This window comes from Armigeres subalbatus, chromosome 2, assembly GCF_024139115.2.
Source record: "Armigeres subalbatus isolate Guangzhou_Male chromosome 2, GZ_Asu_2, whole genome shotgun sequence".
Lineage (NCBI taxonomy): Eukaryota > Metazoa > Arthropoda > Insecta > Diptera > Culicidae > Armigeres > Armigeres subalbatus.
Window position 1 is genome coordinate 272,531,307 of NC_085140.1, and position 20,030 is coordinate 272,551,336.

General features: G+C 38.7%; 1 protein-coding gene and 1 long non-coding RNA gene across 3 annotated transcripts in view; one reads left to right on the top strand and one right to left on the bottom strand.

Moving 5' to 3' along the window:
- The window catches only part of LOC134212250 (protein decapentaplegic), a 169,978-nt gene that overhangs the window by 33,981 nt on the left and 115,967 nt on the right, over positions 1-20,030 (bottom strand). Inside the window, exon 1 of one of the 2 annotated variants that reach the window (XM_062689918.1) lies at positions 13,169-13,672. The exons of the other annotated variant lie outside the window; for it this stretch is intronic. The gene's annotated coding sequence lies outside the window, so the exon portion shown is untranslated. Of the gene's footprint in view, positions 1-13,168; positions 13,673-20,030 lie in introns of those variants that run through there. 2 annotated transcript variants of the gene reach the window in all.
- On the top strand, positions 233-13,864 carry LOC134212251 (uncharacterized). Its single transcript, XR_009979230.1, has 2 exons — positions 233-354; positions 13,672-13,864. It is a non-coding gene; the product is annotated as an uncharacterized LOC134212251 (long non-coding RNA).

The following is a 20,030-nucleotide window of genomic DNA, read 5'->3' on the forward strand; positions in this document are numbered from 1 at the left end:
CGCACCACCACCGTAGGCATTATTATTGGTACAAGGGTAGCGTGGTTGTTAGGTTGCACCAAATTGGAAGGTGTTGTTGGGTGTTTGAGCAAGTGTTTCTGGGTTTGTCTGGGATGGTGAAACGGTTGGACAAACGGTTCATTGTAATGGAGATGAGTTTGACGTTACAACGGCGCAGGTATTCGACGAGCTTGGAACATTTCTAAGCTTAGTTGAATTTTGCGTTCCGCGTGAAAAACATTACATTTCACGAAAAGATGGAAAGTGATTGGTATCAATTCACAATGTTTCTGATATTTTCCTTGCTGTGGTATCCACTGAAATGGATTTTGATGAAATATTGCTTGGATTAAGGTACGTAGAGTCAGTGTTAACTCGCATCGTTTCATCATCAATACACTGCCCTTCTACGCATGCTTGTACCAAATTCAAAAAACGACAAATGAGAAAATTTCATTTGAAATTGAACACTAATTTTCATTGCTGGCGTATAACCATAATGTAATATAAGATTATTACATCACAGAACCATTCAGAAGACTTAATTTCATTGAAATCATTCTTATTTTATACTCACAAATAGAATTTGCGACAACGATCATGAAAATAGTTTGGCGGGACAGTTATGCCGAGAAATAGAGCAGTTGTTTTATGGTTTCTACGCATATCAGCCCCGTTCAATGCATGATTTCGTGAATGACTACTGCGATTGACATATGTCTCCACATGCTTTATCTATGGAAGTGAACCTTCCACGTGGTTGAAGTGATTATGTCGCTTAGAATGAGTACTGCCCCCATTAAACCAGTGTAACAGGCTAAGATTTCAAGATCTAAACAGAAATTGCTATTTCATTGTGTGTTGCTCCATTAAATAGCAGAATCCGCCATAATGATGAATTTAATCACCGCGAGACAATTATGCGTAGAAATTAAGCAATGGGACAAATAGACTTGATGTTGTTTTCAATGATTTTCCGAACAAAGTTTGAAATCTGTTGGAGTTTTCTAAAAGTATACATCAAAATAGACTGCTCCATGGTGAAAAGTCAAAATCCACAAAAACTAACATGGGACAACTATGCGTAGAAGGGCAGTACACTATTTGAACACTCACCCAAGCTAATTGAGAAATATGTGGTCATGTAACAGCTGTTCTATGGTGGTTTTCCAACGATTTTATGCAACCAATTGAATAGCATAATGGTTATTTAATCACCAATTTAATTGTTATGGAAAAGTAGGCCGTTTTTTTACTCAAGCACAAACTGTAAACCAGGTATTATGATCCGGAATTGCAAAAATATCATTTAGATGTCATGGAACTAATTTGTTATTAACCTTTTTCACAAGTTATTTACAACTGTGTTTTTTATATAAACATGTAACTCTAGGATCCTGAAACTTTTTTCGAAGAGGTCATTGCTCTAAATCTGAAATTGGCGGCGTGAGAGCCGAATTTGTGTCAAATGACATTATTATCAAGACATTCAGTGACATTTTTTAAATTTCATTATCATGCCTCATGCCTTGTATTTAGAACAATGATCTGTTTGAAAAAGTTCTAGAATCCTTTAAGCATTACATGATCATTAAAAAAATCGAATTGTAGACAACTTTTGAAAAAAGTTATTAGCAAATTAGCAATCACATTACTTTTTTTTGACATCTCCATCACTCAGAACCGCAAACACATGAAGAAGAATTTTTAGGAGAAACAATTCCTACCATTGTCGCTGATCGTCTCGATAAAAAATTCCCGTTTTCAGCTTCGATATGGTATTTTAAAGTCGGGTTTCCAATCCTCAATATTACTACCGGAGAATGAAATACAGTGTCCAACTTTGACCAGTGTTGGTAGAATCATACTCAAATCTCAATCATCGAGGCTATATGCACGTTTGCGATTCTGTAGCGAGAGCATCGCGCTTGAGCTTCTCGGTCAGAATCGCATCGCTTCGCTCACTCGCCAAAAAATGATTTCGCTCTAAAAAGCGTCAAAACGCTATCGAGGCGTATGTTTTGTTTACATATGGATTTATTAGCCATTGATTTAAAAGCGAAAAAAAGTTATTTCAATGCATTCAACAATGAAGAACACGTTAAAATCATGCATGAGATTTGACTCACGCATGATTTGAATCGCCGATGAAATTTGAGAATTTGAGATTTTGCCAACACTGACTTTGATCGGACCTAATAAACTGATCGCTCTTTTGCTTTTGTTCTCGATGTTTTCTTAAGGCAAACTATATTTGAATGCTAGTTATGAAAAATCAGCATTGTAAAAATCCCACAATGGAGACTTTGTTTGGGATTTCAAATTTGTTGGGCCCAGTGCTGACAAATTTTGCTTCTTTCATTTGCACACTGAAAAGCAAATCTAGTGTGTCATTTTTTCTCCTGTCGTTTTCATGCCCTTTCAATTGAAAAAACGGTAATTCGATAGACAATTGGCGAGAAAAACGGATTCCGATTTAATTTGTTTTCTTTGGCACTCTAAACCTACCCACTACGTTTGACAACAGCCAAAATCTTTGAGTTTCTTTGAGTTTAAATTGGGTTTCCCACTGACAATTCTATTTCGTAAACAAACCACTATTCCGTAAAGATTTTTTTGTTTTAAATGGACGTAATTATTTTTCATCATTTTTCGAGAACTTGTGCGAAAGTAGGAATGTGAGAGGCATTGCAACAAGAATATCGATGCCTTTTAGAAATTTTCATATTCCAATCGGCTCCAAGTGCTCTACTTCGCCAAAATATCATGATATTTGAAACAATGACAGGTTTTCGAAAATTATGGTCACGCCTTTTAATGCTGAGATTGAGAACATAGGTGCCTAGCACAGACCTGGTTTTATTATAGTCGAATTAAATTTGTCAGAAACTAACACTTGCTCAAAATTATTATATCCCTGACAATGACATTTGCCCGAAAATAATGTTTCCCGAAAAATTACATTTCCTCGAATAAGACATTTCCCAAGGGGCGAAAACCTAAACTTTCAGCAGTACACGGTTTAAAAAAAATGTCTTCCTTTTACATCCACTAATTTTTTTGGTATCTACACAGATACGTATTTCATCCACCACTTCTGGACATGTTCAGTGTGTTGTTTATCGAATGTCGGAAGACAATTTTTTTTAATCCGTGAAACATTTTCCCCTAGGACGCTTGCAAATAATTATTAATTTCTGCAGTATCCAAAAATACTAACAAATACAAACGAAAAACTAAGTCGTATTAGAGTAAACTAGTTCTAAGCGACGCATTGATTTTTTTAAGAGTTCGAAGGAGAGAATTTAAACTCTAAGAAAATCACTGAATAGCTATCTCTTTAACTGATACTTTATCAATCTATTTGAATAATCCATTTTGGGTAGATGGCATTAGAAGTCTCGTTTAACTTTTCAAAAGGACCTAAGTAACATATTTTTTCATGGAATAATTTGAATAGCGCAATCAACAGAACAACATGAAAGCTATTGATTGCAGTAGTCAAATTAATTCATGAAAAAGTTGTTACTTAGGTCCTTTCGAAAAGTCAAGCGAGAAATTAAAATGCAGTTTTAGAGTGTGTTCCTTGACATTTAATCGAAAATACTACTTTCCGGAGAATTACATTTGCCCTTAAATAACATTTGCCCGAATAAGACATTTGCTCGAAAATACAGTTTCCGAGAAAATAATATTTGCTCGAAAATTACATTTTCCCAAAAAAAGGTTTGCTCTGAAAAACTGTTCCTCGAAAAAACCATTTCCTCGAAAAAAAACCATTTCCTCGGAAATGACTTTTGCTTAACATTTCCCTAAAAGCGACATTTTCTCAAAAATATTATTTTCCAGGAAATAACATTGCACGGGAAACAAAGTTACCCCAAAAGTATCATTGATCAGTAGCAATTACATTTGCCCAAAACGTAAAATATTCACCAAAAATAGCAATTCCTCAAAAATAACATTTGTTCAAACATAAAATTTATATATCTTTAGATAAAATGAAATGAAAAATTTTAATAGATGAATAGTTTCCGTAGTTGGGTCGCGAAAGAATAGAACTTTCATATAAGCGCTTAATTATTATATTTTATTGATTGTAACTATCAATAATCAATGATTTTATTCTGCCAAACCTTATCTCAAATGCTGAACACGTATAGTGAAAATTGTCTCAAATTCCGAACACTTTTATCCAGTTTATTTATACAATAATAACAAAATGTTTCAGATTAATTTTCATGTGACAAGTGTTCGGAATAAATGTTTGGGATTTGATTGAAAACGGTATGGTCTTCCTGAAAATAAAATTTGCCTGAAAATAATATTTGCCCGAAAATAACATAAAATAATATAAATTACAAAATACATTTCCCAAAAAATAATATTTTCCTGAAAATAAAATTTTCTCGACAGGATTTATTTGAAAACGACATTTCTTCGAAAATTACATTTCCCTGTCATTTGTTCGAAAATAATACTTGCCTGAAAATGACAGATTCCCCAACCCACCGTGATGACCCACTTTTCTTAAAGATAACAAATCAAAATCTCACAAAATCTCACGTTTGCTCGTAAATAACTTTCCCCTGAAATAAAATATCCAAGAAAACGACATTTTCCTGAAAATATCATTTCCTAGAAAATCAAATTTTACTCGGAAATTAAGATTCCGCATAAATAACATTTGGTCGGAGAAATGCTTTTTTTTTTGCCAAACAAACCATTGGACCAAAAACCCACACAGAAAAAATAAAGAACCTAAAAAAAAAGAAGTCTACTTTGAGTACAAACTCAATAATAGGTAGTTTTCTCACTCTCTCTCATGAATGATATTATAAACAAAGAAAGCTGCTTCGACCCTCCGTGTGCTGTTCCGTGGAATAAGCCAGGTTTGAGTTGTTTCCCCCATGGTCTCGAGTGGGTGAACGTAACATATATTTGAGTTGGTGGCACTTCATAGTGGGTGAAAATTAAACACGGAAGTAAAGGCAAAAACTCATCGGATTTTTAGCATTTTACTTATTTTTGGCTTCTTCCACGCAAGGGCGGATTTGAGTGAAAGGAATCGTCAAGTGAGTTGTTTCTCGGTTCCGTGCAGTGTTGCATTTGCACGCAATCAGCTTGCGTGACATTTGGTCGAAATTTACAACAGGTCATTTGACCGAAAACTCCGTTCGGCCGAAATGGTTGTATGTCATAAAGGGCCACGGACACGGCCGAACGGGTCGACACTTTTGTCCATATTTCTAATTCAGAAAATGACATTTTCTGCCAAATAGCCCTTCCTGCCGAACGAAAATTTCAACCAAACGACGTGTTAGGGCAAAAGGCCTTTTGAACTAAAACATCGGTTCGGCCGCATGTTCTATCAGGCCAAATAAATTTCCATTGTTTGATTTAATCACCGCGGGATTTTATTTAATTTTTCCGCTATGATCACCGCTATGATCCGGTGATCACCGAGAAAAGCCAATCTAGCGGAAAAATTAAACAAATAAATTTTCGGCCAAACGTTTGATTCTGCTAGATGATTTTCATTTTAACGGCGTTATTCGACCAAGTGGCATGCGGCGAAATGGATTTCCGCCGAACAACTTTTGGTTAATTGATCCTTTCTGTTTTCAAACAACTTCCGTAAAATTTTCAATTTTTTTAATGGACAATACAAAGAATTTCCCGAAGAAATCTCAAGTAATTCTTTGGAAATTCCGAAAAATTTCCTGTTGAAGTTCGAATAGTTTTTCGTGAAAATTAAAAGCTTCATGTCGAAAACGGGCTTGGTAGTCATATGGCTACTGCTTCTGCCTCATAAGCAGGAGGTCGTGGGTTCAATCCCAGGTCCGTTCCATTCTCCTACTTTGTATCTTTCTCTATATTTCTCATGTTCTAGCAATCGCTAGAACTGGAAATGGACTTCCATACCGTTTCCATTACTATTCCTATACCTTCAACTTGAGTATTCTAACAGTAATCTGCTAGAATTGGAAATGAACTATATAGAGCTCGTTTCCTACATCCAATTTGAAATGCATCAGTTGCCTTCTCCTATCTATCACATTGGCAGCTCGTTGACCAAGACGGACCTCTGCCTCTCCAACCTAACCCAAAAATTCCAAAAATTCCGCATGAACTCGTGGCAAGTGCAGAGGTATGTTCGGCTTGCAGTGGGCGAGTGATTGCATCATCATTTCCTCCCCTTCCCTACATTGACTTGCATTCTGACGTGGCAGGCGCCAGTATGACCTAACAAATGAGATCACCAGTACTTGTACATTGAAGATGTGTGCTAGTCCCAAGCAAACATCTGTTGGTTCCCTGTGCAAGAACAGCTGATCTGGTCATAATGGAGTAGCAACTACGAGCAGTCAATCAAGCTCAAGCTCAAGCTCAAGCTGATCAGCTTCACTGACCTGCTTAAGCGAAAAAGGTACTCTTAAAGGAACTTTTGGTTACTTGTGTCATTTTTTCTTCTTGTGTCATTTCGTTTACGCACTATCGCCGCCTGGATGCCGCTTGTCTAAACACAGTGAATTCGTATTAAATTAATCGTTGATTTGTCGATTTTGTCGATTATTGATTTGATCGTTGAACTTTAATGCTGACATCGAAAACATAACTGCCTAGCGCAGGGACCTGGTTTTACTATAGTCGAATTAAATTAGTCAGAAACTAATACTTGCCCAAAATTATTATATCTCTGACAATGACATCTTCCAGAAAATAATGTTTCCCGAAAAATTACATTTGCTCGAAAATGTAATTTCCGCATAAATGACGTTTCCCGAAAAAGACATTTCCAAAGGGGCGAAACCAGAAACTTTCGGCAGTATCCAAAAATACTTACAAATACAAACGAAAAACTACGTCGTATCAGAGTAAACTAGTTCTAAGCGACGCATCGATTTTTTAAGAGTTCAAAGAACAGAATTTAAACTCTAAGAAAATTATTGAATAACTATTTCTTTAACTGATACGTTTTGAACAATCCATTTTGGGTTGATGGCATTAGAAATATAAAATGCAGTTTAAGAGTTTGTTCCTTGACATTTAATCGAAAATACTGTTTTCCGGAGAATCACATTTGCTCTTAAATAACATTTGCCAGGGGGGTCCTCCTTAGCCATGCGGTAAGACGCGCGGCAACAAAGCAATACCATGCTGAGGGTGGCTGGGTTCGATTCCCGGCGCCGGTCTAGACAATTTTCGGTTTGGAAGTTGTCTCGACCCTGGGCATAGAAGTATCATCGTGTTAGCCTCATGGTATTATACGTATGCAAAAATGGTAACTAAGAAACCTCGCAGTTAACAACTGTGGAAGTGCTTAATGAACACTAAGCTGCGAGGCGGCTCTGTCCCAGTGTGGGGATGTAATGCCAATAAGAAGAAGAAGAACATTTGCCAGAATAAGACGTTTGCTCGAAAATACCGTTTCCGAGAAAATAACATTTGCTCGAAAATAACATTTTTCCAAAAAAAGGTTAGCTCTAAAAAACTGATCCTCGAAAATGACTTTTGCTCAAAAATAACATTTCCGACATTTTCTCAAAAATATTATTTTCCAGGAAATAACATTGTATGGGAAACAAAGTTGCCCCGGAAGTATCATTGATAAGTTACAATTACATTTGCCCGAAACGTAAAATATTTACCAAAAATAACAATTCCTCAAAAACAACATTTGTTCAAACCTAACATTTCCCCATAAAAGACACTTCCTCAAGTAAAAACAATTACCTGGAAATACCGTTTTGATTTATATTCTGAACTCTCAAGCACATTTTGTACTTTGGAGGTCTTTAAGGCACATGAAATGAAATATTTCAATAGATGAATAGTTTTCGTTTGGGTAACGAAAGCGCTTTACATAAACGCTTGATACTCATATTTTCTTGACTGTATCTATCAATACTGCGTTATTTTTTTCTTCCAAATTTTGTCTCAAATGCCGAACACGCATAGCAAAAATTGTCTCAAATTCCGAAAACTTTTATTCAGATTCAAATTGTCAAACACCGCCTTAAATGCACTAAAATGCAAAATTCCAACTTTATCTCATTGTTGGACAATTATTATGCCCTTGATCTGTACGCTAGCCGAGAAAATTCGTTTATTCATGCAATAATAACGAAATATTTAAAATAAATCTCCATGTGACAAGTGTTCGGAATAAGTGTTTGGGATTTGAGTCAAAACGGTATGGTTTTCCTGAAAATAACGTTTCCCTAAAAATGACATTTGCTTGAAAATTATACTTGCCCGAAAATAACATAAAATAATATAAATTAAAAAATACATTTCCCAAACAATAATATTCGCCTTAAAATAAAAAATTCTCGACGGCATTTCTTTGAAAATGAAATTTCTAAGAAAATGACATTTCCTTGAATAAAACATTTGTTCGAAAATAATACTTGCCTGAAAATGACAGATTCCCCAACCCACCGTGATGACCCACTTTTCTTAAAGATAAAAAAACACGTAAATAAAGTAAATAAATAAAAAAGATTCCCCAAAAATAACGTTTGCTCGAAAATAACTTTTGCCCGGGAAAAAATATCTCTGAAAATATCATTTCCTAGAAAATTAAATTTTGCTCAGAAATAACGATTCCGCGTAAATAGCGCTCTAGAATAATATTTTTCCAAAAATAGCTTTCTTCCCATTAGGTAGTCTCACTTAAATTCTGGACTGCGGTAATTTGTCGGAAATGTTATATTCGGAGAAATGTTTTATTGGCCAAACAAACCTTTGGGCCAAAAGTTGTTGCATTTGCACACAATCAGACACAATCACACAATCATTTGCATTTGCACAAAATCAACAACAAGTCATTTGACCGAAATGGTTGTATGGCATAAAGGGCCATAGGGTCGACATTTTTGTTCATATCACTCATATATTCAGCGAATTTCATTTTCTGTCAAATGGCCTTTTCTGCCGAACGGAAATTTCGACCAAACGACCTTTTCAGCTAAAATACCAAATCGGATTCAAATGTCATTTTCAGCCAAACATTTAATTCTGCTAGATGCCTTCCGGCTTAACGGCGATCAAGTGGCATGCGGCCTAATGGATCTCCACCGAACAATTTTAGTTAATTGACCCTTTTTGTTTTCAAACAACTTCCGTAAAATTTCCATTTTTTCTTAAAGGACAATACTAAGAATTTCCTGAAGAAAAATTCTTTCGAATTTCCGAAACTCTTCTCGTTGAATGTTCGAATAGTTTTGTTTTGGAATTCTGAATGGATTATCGTAAAAAAAAAACAATTTCCCATGAAGGTTCCCCAGTTTTTTTAATTTCGAGCAATTTTGTTTGGATATTCCGAACAAAATTTTCTTTTCGTTATTTTTTTTCCAATGAAAATGGAAAAAAAAGTCTTTGAGAAACGAACGCAATAAGAAAACTGCCGCGCCGATTCACGCGGCTGCCGTCGCCGTGATGGACGCCGAAAACGCCGTCGCCGACCTGAATAATGGCAAACGCCACCGTCGCCGTCGACCCTTTTTGGATCAGCATACTACTTTTCTAACTCATTGTGTCTATCTTCTATTATGCTTAAATCTCATCAGTGCTTAACGTTCATTATACATATCAAGCTCTATCTGGAATAAGAGCGAATGTCGCAGGAGAGGATTCTCTTCGTCGACTTCCCCTCTTTTTGATAAAAGTGACAAGCAGCGGATTTATTTGTGGTTTATCACCTCAGCACGATAAAAAAAACAATGCGAACTTGCATTCTGATGTGATAATCTGCAAAGAAATCCTCTGCTTGTCACTTCTATTCAAAAGAGAGGAAGTCGACGAAGAGAATTCTCTCTTGCGACATTCGCCCTTTTACCAGATAGAGCTTGATCATTCATTATGTCCAACATCCATTATGCCTGACGTATTTATGCCTAACGGGGTTTACTCGAATTTACTAATAATAAAATTGTAAAAAATTGAACATAGCAAATTTGTTTCTTCTTTCTGAATTCAAAAATAATAAAGCAAGAGATAAAAAAATCTGATAAAAATAATAAAAAAAAAGCAAAAGACATTTGAAACGCCAAGATTGAGTCTAAGGGGATGTTATAGACATCAAGTTGTACAAATTTGTAGTATGAATATTTCACCCGGGGACTGAAGAGAAGGCTAATACGCCTACTCACCATTCGTTCAATATGTCGTTTTTTGTTTTAATTTCGTTGATTTCATGATAACAAAGCTTCGGAAGTATCGACGGGCTTTTTTTGGACATAAAAAGGCCAAACAAACACAAAAGGCTCGATAAAGTTCAAATAATTGCAAGTTTTCGCCAGGAAAAGTTAATTGTCGATAATTAGCACTAGCTGCGTACGATCCAATCACCCAAAATGAGCAACTGCAACCAAAAACAGAAGTACCAAAAGCGATGTTGGGTAGAGTGCCATTGTACCGCGGATGACAGGCGTTTCACCCTCCTGTATTTTACAGAGCAAGCTTGGGAAAATCTTAGCGTTATCAGGAGTGATGTGTTGAACATCACTAGGCCGATATTTTAGCAATATTTTATGGAATTTTCATCTGACAGAACAACGTTTCTTGTTTAGCAATGAAAGCAGGAAGTGTATACCTACTGGTAATAATCCGATAGTATTTTGCTAAACTTGCTAAACTTGCTTTTTTGCAAATAAAAACAAATATGCATGATACAACTTTAGCTATCCTTCAACTGTCCAGTTTGGATGTGGAATGATATTTGAGACAGAATAACTCTGTAGAGAAAAACGACGTCATTTGTCACAAGTCTACGATTTGGTTTTTCAATTCCTCAAAAAAGGGGAGTTTAAATATATTCTCTTACTATGAATCCAGGATAATTAAAAAATAATATATGCAGGATGCATGGAAATTATGATGATTCGACTTTAAAAAAATGAACTTTCTTTTGTGTATACATTTTTATTGCATGGGTAAACCCCGATGAAACCATGAGCAAAACAAATTAAGAGTGTAATGTTTACATGTGCAAAATTTCGTCATAATCTGTCAAGTGATAACCGAGATGGCTTCCAAGCAAAAAGTTTTTCGATAAAAATTATGGGCGCGGTCATGAAAAATCCAGGCCAGTCCCACAGGTGGATCGCAAAACAGTTGAGAAGGTGAGCGCAAGCCGAACCATTCGATCCATGACGGGGCCAAGAAAGTCAATGATGCCGTATGGTTAGTCCAGCAGCCAAGTAGAGCGGACCGGACTTCATGTGTTCAAGGTAAGGAAGGTGCCGAACGGATAAACAGAATACGATGGCCAAAAGGCCCACGCCAGGAATCTGTTCCGCGAGTGGTGCAGCTGAAACGTGTACCAATGGACGACGAGACGTACATTAAAGTGAAGGCCAAGCAGATTCCCGTCCGCAAAAATTACGAAACAAGGACGTCGAAAAACTTGTAAAGAAGTACGTGGTGTGGCAGGGTGCGTGCGTGGGTAGGTGGGTGCCTCAAATTCAGAAAGCCGTAACGGCCAAATATATAAATAAAAATGCTTCCAGAGGCGTCCGCTGTCCTTCCCTCGTTCCCACGAAGGTGACACTATGTTTTGGTCGGATCTGGCATCGTGCCATTTCTCGAAACTGGTGATGGAGGGATACGAAGCCAACAATGTTGGTTTTGTGCCGACGGAAGCAAATTCCGGAAAACGGAGAAGGACTTCAAAAACGACTAAGATTTGATAAAAAAAATGGATAAAAGTGTTTAAGAAAGATGGTGCAACATGGATTTGTTGAGCCTCAAGTTCAAGGTGCAGGTATTTAGCCCTTGCAAAAACAAAACTAATATAGGGGAAATGACGGCTTTGGCAGGATTTGTTCTATTATTGTCAGGGGGGTTTTCTATTACCAATTGTGCTGAAAATTGGCCTAAACATTCTTTGCATATCAAAGAATGTTGTGGCCAAATTTCATAACATTTGGTCAACAAAAACCCCCCTGACAATAATAGAACAAAACCTGCCAAAGCCGTCATTTCCCCTATGTGTTTATTTATTCTCTGAGAGTTTCAAAAATATCCAAATTTAAATGATTTTTTGGTAATAATTTTTATCTGCCGAAATTTTTTGAGTACAATCTTTACTTGTTGAAGAATGATTTCATTTAAAACACTTTGTCAATGAATCGAATCATATTTGTATTGTACTAATTGTGTCGTAATATTGCAAACACAAAAACGTTTGCACGCAACCCCATCCTCAGAGCCACCATGTTCATCCCAAATTAAAAAAAAAATCCGGTTCGCAACCGGGACCGCCACCAGCTACGTACGTGCGTCACTGGTCCGGATTCGATCCGATGACCTCCGGCGATGCAGATTTCCGCCGAAATGAACCACCACCGTGGCGGGCGGGTTCAAAAGTCACGTCGCTCTTGAGCGCCGGATTTCTCACGATCTTATCACGCCGAAGGAACAACAACAACAGCAACACAGCGCGGGACCACAAGCCCGCGCACACACAAAAGGTTGCACTTTTGTGCAAATTCTCACCAACGACGAGGACGACACGCGGGGCGGCTGGCGCTAGCAAATGCGCAGTTAGCATTAGCCCGGTGCCGGTGGTGAGCGAGCGGGCTGCAGAAGTCTCAGCACCACCACCGGTTAGCAGAAATAATGTGGCCATTTGGGTACGGCACAAAGAAAGGTAAAGAACTTTTAGCGCATACAAAGGATCTGCGCAAGAAGATCTCTCGAGAATATGGGATGCATAAAGTGAAACACACTCTCGTCTTGGGAAAGATGACTTCGACGGCCACGACGACGACGAAGAGCACGAAGCCAATGACTACAACAAACTGAAAGAAGGACAAAGATCTTAACTTTTAGATAAGTGGTTCTTAATGGTTTTCCAGGCAAAATGAAGATGGACGCCTGCTGCAAGAGGCAACGCAAAAAGTCAACCGTGAGGATCATCCGGAGATCCTGCGCTGTCGTGGTCCGTAGATTTATGCGAATGCGAGAGAGACAGAGACAGAGTGCGTGTTTGGCCTTAGAAGGTGCCGAAAAAAGGTGAACTCTGTTATCTAGCCGTGCCGATCGAGGGCTTGATCGCCATCATCGGTGGCAGCGTTGGTGGTGGCTGAAGGGACACGAAAAAGAACTTTCGATGGCCCAATCATTTCTTCCAGTTGATTGTTACTGAAGGGTCTCTTACCTTTGCTTCCAATAGCTGCCCGGTTCGATAATTGCTTCCTGTTTTGTTTCGTCTGGTTGGGAGTTTGCGGTGGAATTTGGACGCGCTGAGAAACACTTGAGAGGTTGTAAAATCAACTCCTGTCCGTCGAGAATGTCGAAGAAGGGAACTGTGGACGGTCGCGGGGGAGGGTTCGTTTCCGCCGAAAGTGTGTTCGATTGAAGTTTTCTAGTTTATAGCACTGCTGTAATTGTCTTCTTCTGCTGCTGCTGCTGCTGCTTCTGTTCACAACGACCGTCTTCTGGTTGTTTGAGGCTCGGATTGACTTCCGCATCTAAGCGTTCGCTCAACGTGAGAAGGTGTAACGCCGCAGGATCAACACCGAATCTGTGCATGCTCTTTTTGATCAACACAAAGATCACTGTTTATTTCACAACTGCCACTGTGCCCTTTCATTAGCTTTGTTTCAATTCGGTTATTCGAGCACTCATATTTTCATTTATTCTGAAATTCTTTTTTTGCAGATCACGTTCACTCACTACCATGCGGCTCCACGGCTAATTAGGATGACCCAATTCGGTCAGGTACACAACAATCACCCCCTCGCTACGAGAGAGCAGCACATCAACGTAGCCGTGTTCCAAAATACAGTAATCAATAAACGAATTAATCCGTTTTCTCGCGAAACACAAATAAAACCTGCTAAACCTTAATTGACACCTTTCCACTTCGTCTCACTCTTGCACTTTATCTCGATCTTCACCTGCTGGAAGGATTTGCACAGCGAAACTTTTCCATGAACGATCACCGCAGATTCAGACGATCAACTGAAAAGTATCTACCTCCGTGAACCAAACTTAACTGCCTGTCAAGTATCCAGCGGCGAGTGACTCGATCTTAAGGGTAAGATCAGTGAGTGACCGCACGCTCTCACTCTCTTCATTTGTCTAGCGCTGCACTTCGGCGTGCGGCGCGCTCCATACCACAGAAGATCATCATCCAAGAGGGTTGATCGCGAGCCGTCTTAGCATAAGCTTTTTCCATGCTGCGACTCTTCCTTGTTTATGTTGAGTGTTTCTCATTCTCATTGAGTGCCAAATCAGCCATATAGTTGACTCACTCACACAACCGGTCTCAGCCGTCCTGTCTCGCTTTGGCTTCAATCGAGCATTCAAATCTCTCTCTGGTCCACCAAGTCTTCTGTGCACTTTCTTTCGGTGCGCGCGGATTAAGAACCGTTTCACGCCGAACAAAGAATCTTCTGCGGCGCGAAGCGCAACGTGAGAAGAAAACTACACCACACGGTCGTCGTCGTCATTGCTTTGGACTGCGGTTGGGAAAGAACTTGGTGATTATGACCCCTCCCGCTGATTTTTTCTTCGTTGCACGATTCACCATCGCGTCGAGCGAGACGTTGTGGGTCCGGTCCGCCGCCGTCGTCCGTCGGTCGGGCGCGCCAGGTGAATGAGTGCCACAAGTGAGGTAGTGGGTGCGCTGCTCCGGCTACTCCAGAACCAATCAGAATCTTCCGGATTCCGGCCGCCGTTGTTGTGGATTTCGATGTGCTTTACTCACTCTCCGTCGAGTCATCTTGAGAGGGGAATCTTTTGCGTCTTGCGTACAGTTATTGCGCCCAATTGCCTCAATCGATCACGTTCTGAATGCAGTGGGCAGGAAAGAGATGTGGCTTTGGAATCCGATGCGGGCAAGCGAGGGTTCTCTTTCACGTTCTCCGGTGGGCAGATTGGACCTACCTGGATTTGGTTTGACTGACCCCGGATGGGGATTTCCACGCCAATTCATTGAACTGGCTTGGAAAGGTAAACTAATTAGTGTTGATAAATGTCCTAATCTGCCCTAAAGCAACACTTTCTGTTGTGCTACTTTTTCGAATAACATGCTTATTTTCACCATTGGAAAACTGTTCTAAGTCAAATGGCATTGATTTTTCTGACGTTTTCGATGCGGACTGATAGGTATAGACAAAACTCGATTTGTCGGGTGAACTGTTTTTTAAAACAATATGGGAAATACTTTCATGTGCTTTTTTCCATTCTTAGCATAGCATTAATGCAAACCGAACATATCATTTGCGTTACTGATAAACATTTTTACGGCATCGAATCTCTCAAAGAAGACATTGTTTTTATGCAGCTTAGTGTTCATTAGACACTTCCACACTAATAAACTGATCAAAGTCCCGTTCATACACGGTTTATCATGTGGTTCGCTCGAATACACTAATCTCAGGAAAGATAGAAAACCGAAAGTTGTGACAATTTGCTAGATTTAACGTTTTGAGCTTGTGCGTGCCTTTTGTGTGAATCGATTTTTTTGAAGACATTCATATCGTAAAACATAGTTATATCTATGAAGTCACAATATGGTATGAATTCTATAAAAAAAACGAAAATTGAAATCTGGATTTCAAATTTGTCGCTTAAATACTGAATGGTTTTTGATATTTTTCGCGAGATTAATTGTGAGCTTTCCCTTTTTATACAGCGTTCTTCTAATGTAACTTCAACAATTAACATTCATTATTTGTCGCGTTCCCACCATCAGTTGGAAAACCCGTTCACTCTCGTGAATCAACTGAAATAATCGACTTTACCTGGGCACCAACAAAAATCAAAATAAAACTAAGAATGCTGTTTGCTTAGACAACACCTATACTACGGATTGCAGATTGTTTTGCCGAAGAAGCACATGGCACACAGAATATTTTTCTAATTTCTCTTCTACATCTGCCTGCGTTGCTGCCTCGGGGCAACGAGCCCAACATTAATCCATAATTTGGAGGGCGTGTCACACCGTCAGATGCTTTGTAGAGCATATCAATCCGATTGTACGCCCGAGCTCAACCAGAATTCTTCCGTTCTTCATCGGTGAACGAAGGTAAGAACTTCATGCCCCGATTTAGCAACCGATTCGAAATTGATCAAAAATGGATTGATCGGCCGGAAAAAGTCACACTTGCCGCTCCGTTACCAACAGATTTAGGAACCGTAAAAAGAAAAACGAAAATCAAAAAGGACGCGAAATGCATCCTGTGCTGATATGTAGTTGAAAAAATGTTCAAAACTGAGGTAGCTGAGCCGGCTGCTGTAGTCAAGAGCCCACACAATGTGACCCCCCGGTGGGTTTTCAAGTGCCTCGGAGAATTGGACGAAGGTAGATAGACACATCCACACAGCACACAGGGGGTGTTCGGGAATGCGGAGGCATCCGTTCGTCCACATCCACTTGGTGTAAGGCATGTAATCCGCAATTTGGGATTCCTTTTTTCTTTCTTGAGTCTTTGGCTCATTTTGTCTCTTTGGTTCTCAAAGTACTTGACGGAAAAACAGGATGCGAATACATGGACGTAAGTGGCATGCTTCTGCTCTTTGTTCTATTGTTCGCTTATTTGCCTAGGGTAGATGGAGTTTGGCTTGTCAAGCTGAACTTTATGATACTTTAATTTTTGTTGCTATAGAACTTTTAGTTATGGAACTTGTTTTAGTGGTATAGATATGAATATTGAAGCAAAATATCAGTACCAATGTGATTTACCAGGACAGTAGCTGAAAATGTCACATTTGATTACACAATTTTAAAGCATTTGGCAACTTTAGGCTTTTTGGAGTTATTCTTTTGCGATTTTCTGCCCAGTCAAATATTCTTCTATTGGATCGTTCTATTTTGTTCAATGCACGTCATGCCTTTTTGTACTCGTCGGAAAATTATCGGTAACCATTTTCATCAGGATGTTATCTTATATTCTGTGGCACTGTAGTCAGCGTGGGTCACACTTAAGCACACAAATTTCTCATTTCGAAAACAATCGGATAATAAGCCGCATCCTACTGCCAGCATGTGATTGGCAGGGTCGGCACCTGCTTCAAGGGGTACCGAAATTGCAGAATTACGTAATGAGAGTTAGAATTATGTTATCAATCAATTGACCAATTGGATAGTCTTATAAGCAAAGCGAAATATTTCCAATCCGGAGAAGGCAAATTCGATTCTTGGTCCCGTTCTAAGATGTTTTCCGGTGAGAAACATGCTCGGCTTCTAGGGCTTAGTGTATCCATTGTACTTACCACATAAGATAGATACTCATTAAATTGTTGGCATAGAAAAACTTCCAATATAAATGTGCCGTTCTCAAGAAACAATCAAGTTATTTTTTGTCTTTATTAGAGAGACTTTCAACCAAGGGTAGGAAAAGTTGTATCAAATGCTCAACGCATATCTAAGAATGGGATAATCTTGACGGACTTTGTTGAACGTTGAACGCCGCCTACAATGTACTCTCTTAAATTGCATGCCACTTACTAATACCAATTTGAAGAAAGCTTTCGGGGCAGTACCAGGCGGGATTCATAGGCGAACGTTTTACCACAGATCTGGTGTTCGTCGTACGCCAAATATTGCAGAAATGCCGCGAATACATCGTGCCCAATGTAGCCACTTCACCCACCACGAGTTTGTATGAAATCGAGGTGGTTGAAAAATTCGTGTACTTGGGCTCACTGCCCAAGTAACAATTTCCATGCTTCTCGGATTTATTCAATTCTTATAACGGGTTTAGAATAGCAATCGCCAAAGCTAGTTGTTGCCCAGTTTTATTGTCAATCTTATTGTTATCAATAAACATCTCATAAAATGCTGAAAAAGTTTCAAACGTCAAACGCCTATTGATCTTATGAGCAGCTCTACAGTCGTGATAAAGAGCGTGATAAAACCTATTTTCAAAGCTCGATGAAAGCTAGAATGTTTGGTTATAATGTGTTCAAATGAGTTACCCCAATGAGGATATTTGCATTGCAAAGAGCTTATGACGGTGTTTAATAAGAGCATCATTTTTCTGGTCGAAATTTGTGATGGCCATGTTGAAAATGGAGAAACAGTTTAAGTCAATGCAATTCATTATTGAAATTCATGATAAGACAATGTTTCCATCGCGTAAAACATCTTTTTTGTGATTGATTTGCATTATAAATATATTAGGGTAAAAAATCAATGGTTGGTTGATTCAATTGAGATTTACAATATTGCTGTTAAAATTATTTTAAACTAGTAGAACGCGCCCGATCTAGCTAAGGATTTGTATTTTTTTTTGCTTTTAAACTGTCAATAGATGAGCTCTCTAGATCGACTTCAGTGCAAGCATGATTGTTTTCTCCACAACACATCAGATTGTTGCATTTTCATGATTATCCTGCTTTCCCAACAACATTTTTCGCGTTTCCCTATATATAAACACAGCGGATCCTAAGACAAATCGATTAGTGAGAAAACCGTACAAATCGGTCTATCCGTTCGTGAGTTATAATGCCTTAAAGGAAATGTAAACTCATTTTTATATACAGACTAGTCAAACCTTCCCGATCTTGCTCGGGTTGTTGCTTCGGCCTATCTGTCAATCGTGTAGTTGATTGTAGCGTGGCACTCTTGATCGATTTTATTTCAAGCTTGATGGTTTTCGTTGGAACTCGTGGAAACGTAGTATTTTTACATTTATGTAACTTTCCTGAAGAAATATTATATCTTTTCATATAAACACAGAAGAGTCCAAGACGAAACGATTAGTGAGAAAATGTTGCAAATCGGTCCATCCGTTCGTGAGTTATACTACCTCAAAGGGAATGTAAACTCATTTTTATATATAGAAAGACTAGTTGAACATACCCGACGCTGCTCGGGATTGTATATTTTGCACTCCAACTGTCAAAATTGACAATTTTGTTGAGTTAATTTCAACGCCGCACTCTAGATCCTTTTTTTGTGCGATCGCATTGAGATTTTTCCAAACTCGCCCTAATATTATATTTTGTCAATATTTCAACTTTCCGCTTTAAATTTTTAACCTTTTTGTAGATAGTGACAAAATTTTGAAAATCGCTCCATGTGTTCGTGAGTTATATTGCTTTAAAGGAAATGCAAACTCATTTTTATATAGATAAATTAAATGCCCAGAACTAAATTACTTTGAGAGCGCGGGCTGTTCAATCATATTTTTTCACTAGCTTCCACCATGAAATTGAACGCGCATTTCATTTGGATGGAAGTGAATTGAAAACCAATCCTGAAAGAAAATTATTTTATAGTCATCCTCGTCATGATTGTCATCAACAATTTATTTTTTTATTATTCTCAGCAAAGGATTAATATAGATTTCTAAATTCTCTTATAATAGGTTATCTAGAGAGACCATATCTTACTCTTATACTGGTCTCCACAAGGTTGTCATGTTATAGTGGGTTTTATAGTTAGATCTCATTATTCTATCTTTAAAACCATTCCTTGAGCGGAATAAAACTTAAAATGTTACTTGGGTGGTGACCTCCGATATCGATACCAGCATAGAAATTCGGAGACGCATCATAGCAGGAAATTGTACGTACTTTGGACTCTGCAAAACGCTCCGATGGAATAGAGTTCGCCGCCTTCCCAAACTGACTATCTACAAAATGCCCATTAGACCGGTAGCCCTCTACGGACACGTGACCAGAACAGTGTTCGTGGAGGATCAACGCGAACTTGGAGTTTTCTTGAGGAAAGTGTTGCATACTATCTGTGGCGGGGTGCAGATGGAGGAGACGCATGAACCACGAGTTGAAACAGATGTTGGAAGAACCATCCATCGTTCACAACGCGAAAATCGGAAGACTGCGGTGGGCTGGGCACATAGCCAGAATGTCAGACGATAACCTGGTGAAAATAATTCTCAAAAACGATCCGACGGGCACAAGAAGGCGAGGTGCGCAGCGAGCAAGGCAGATTGATCAGGCGATTTACAGACCCTCCACAGAATGCGTGGCTGGTGACGTGCAGCCATGGACCATGTTTAATGGAAGACTTCTATTTATTGCACAGGCCATTCCGGCCTTATTCT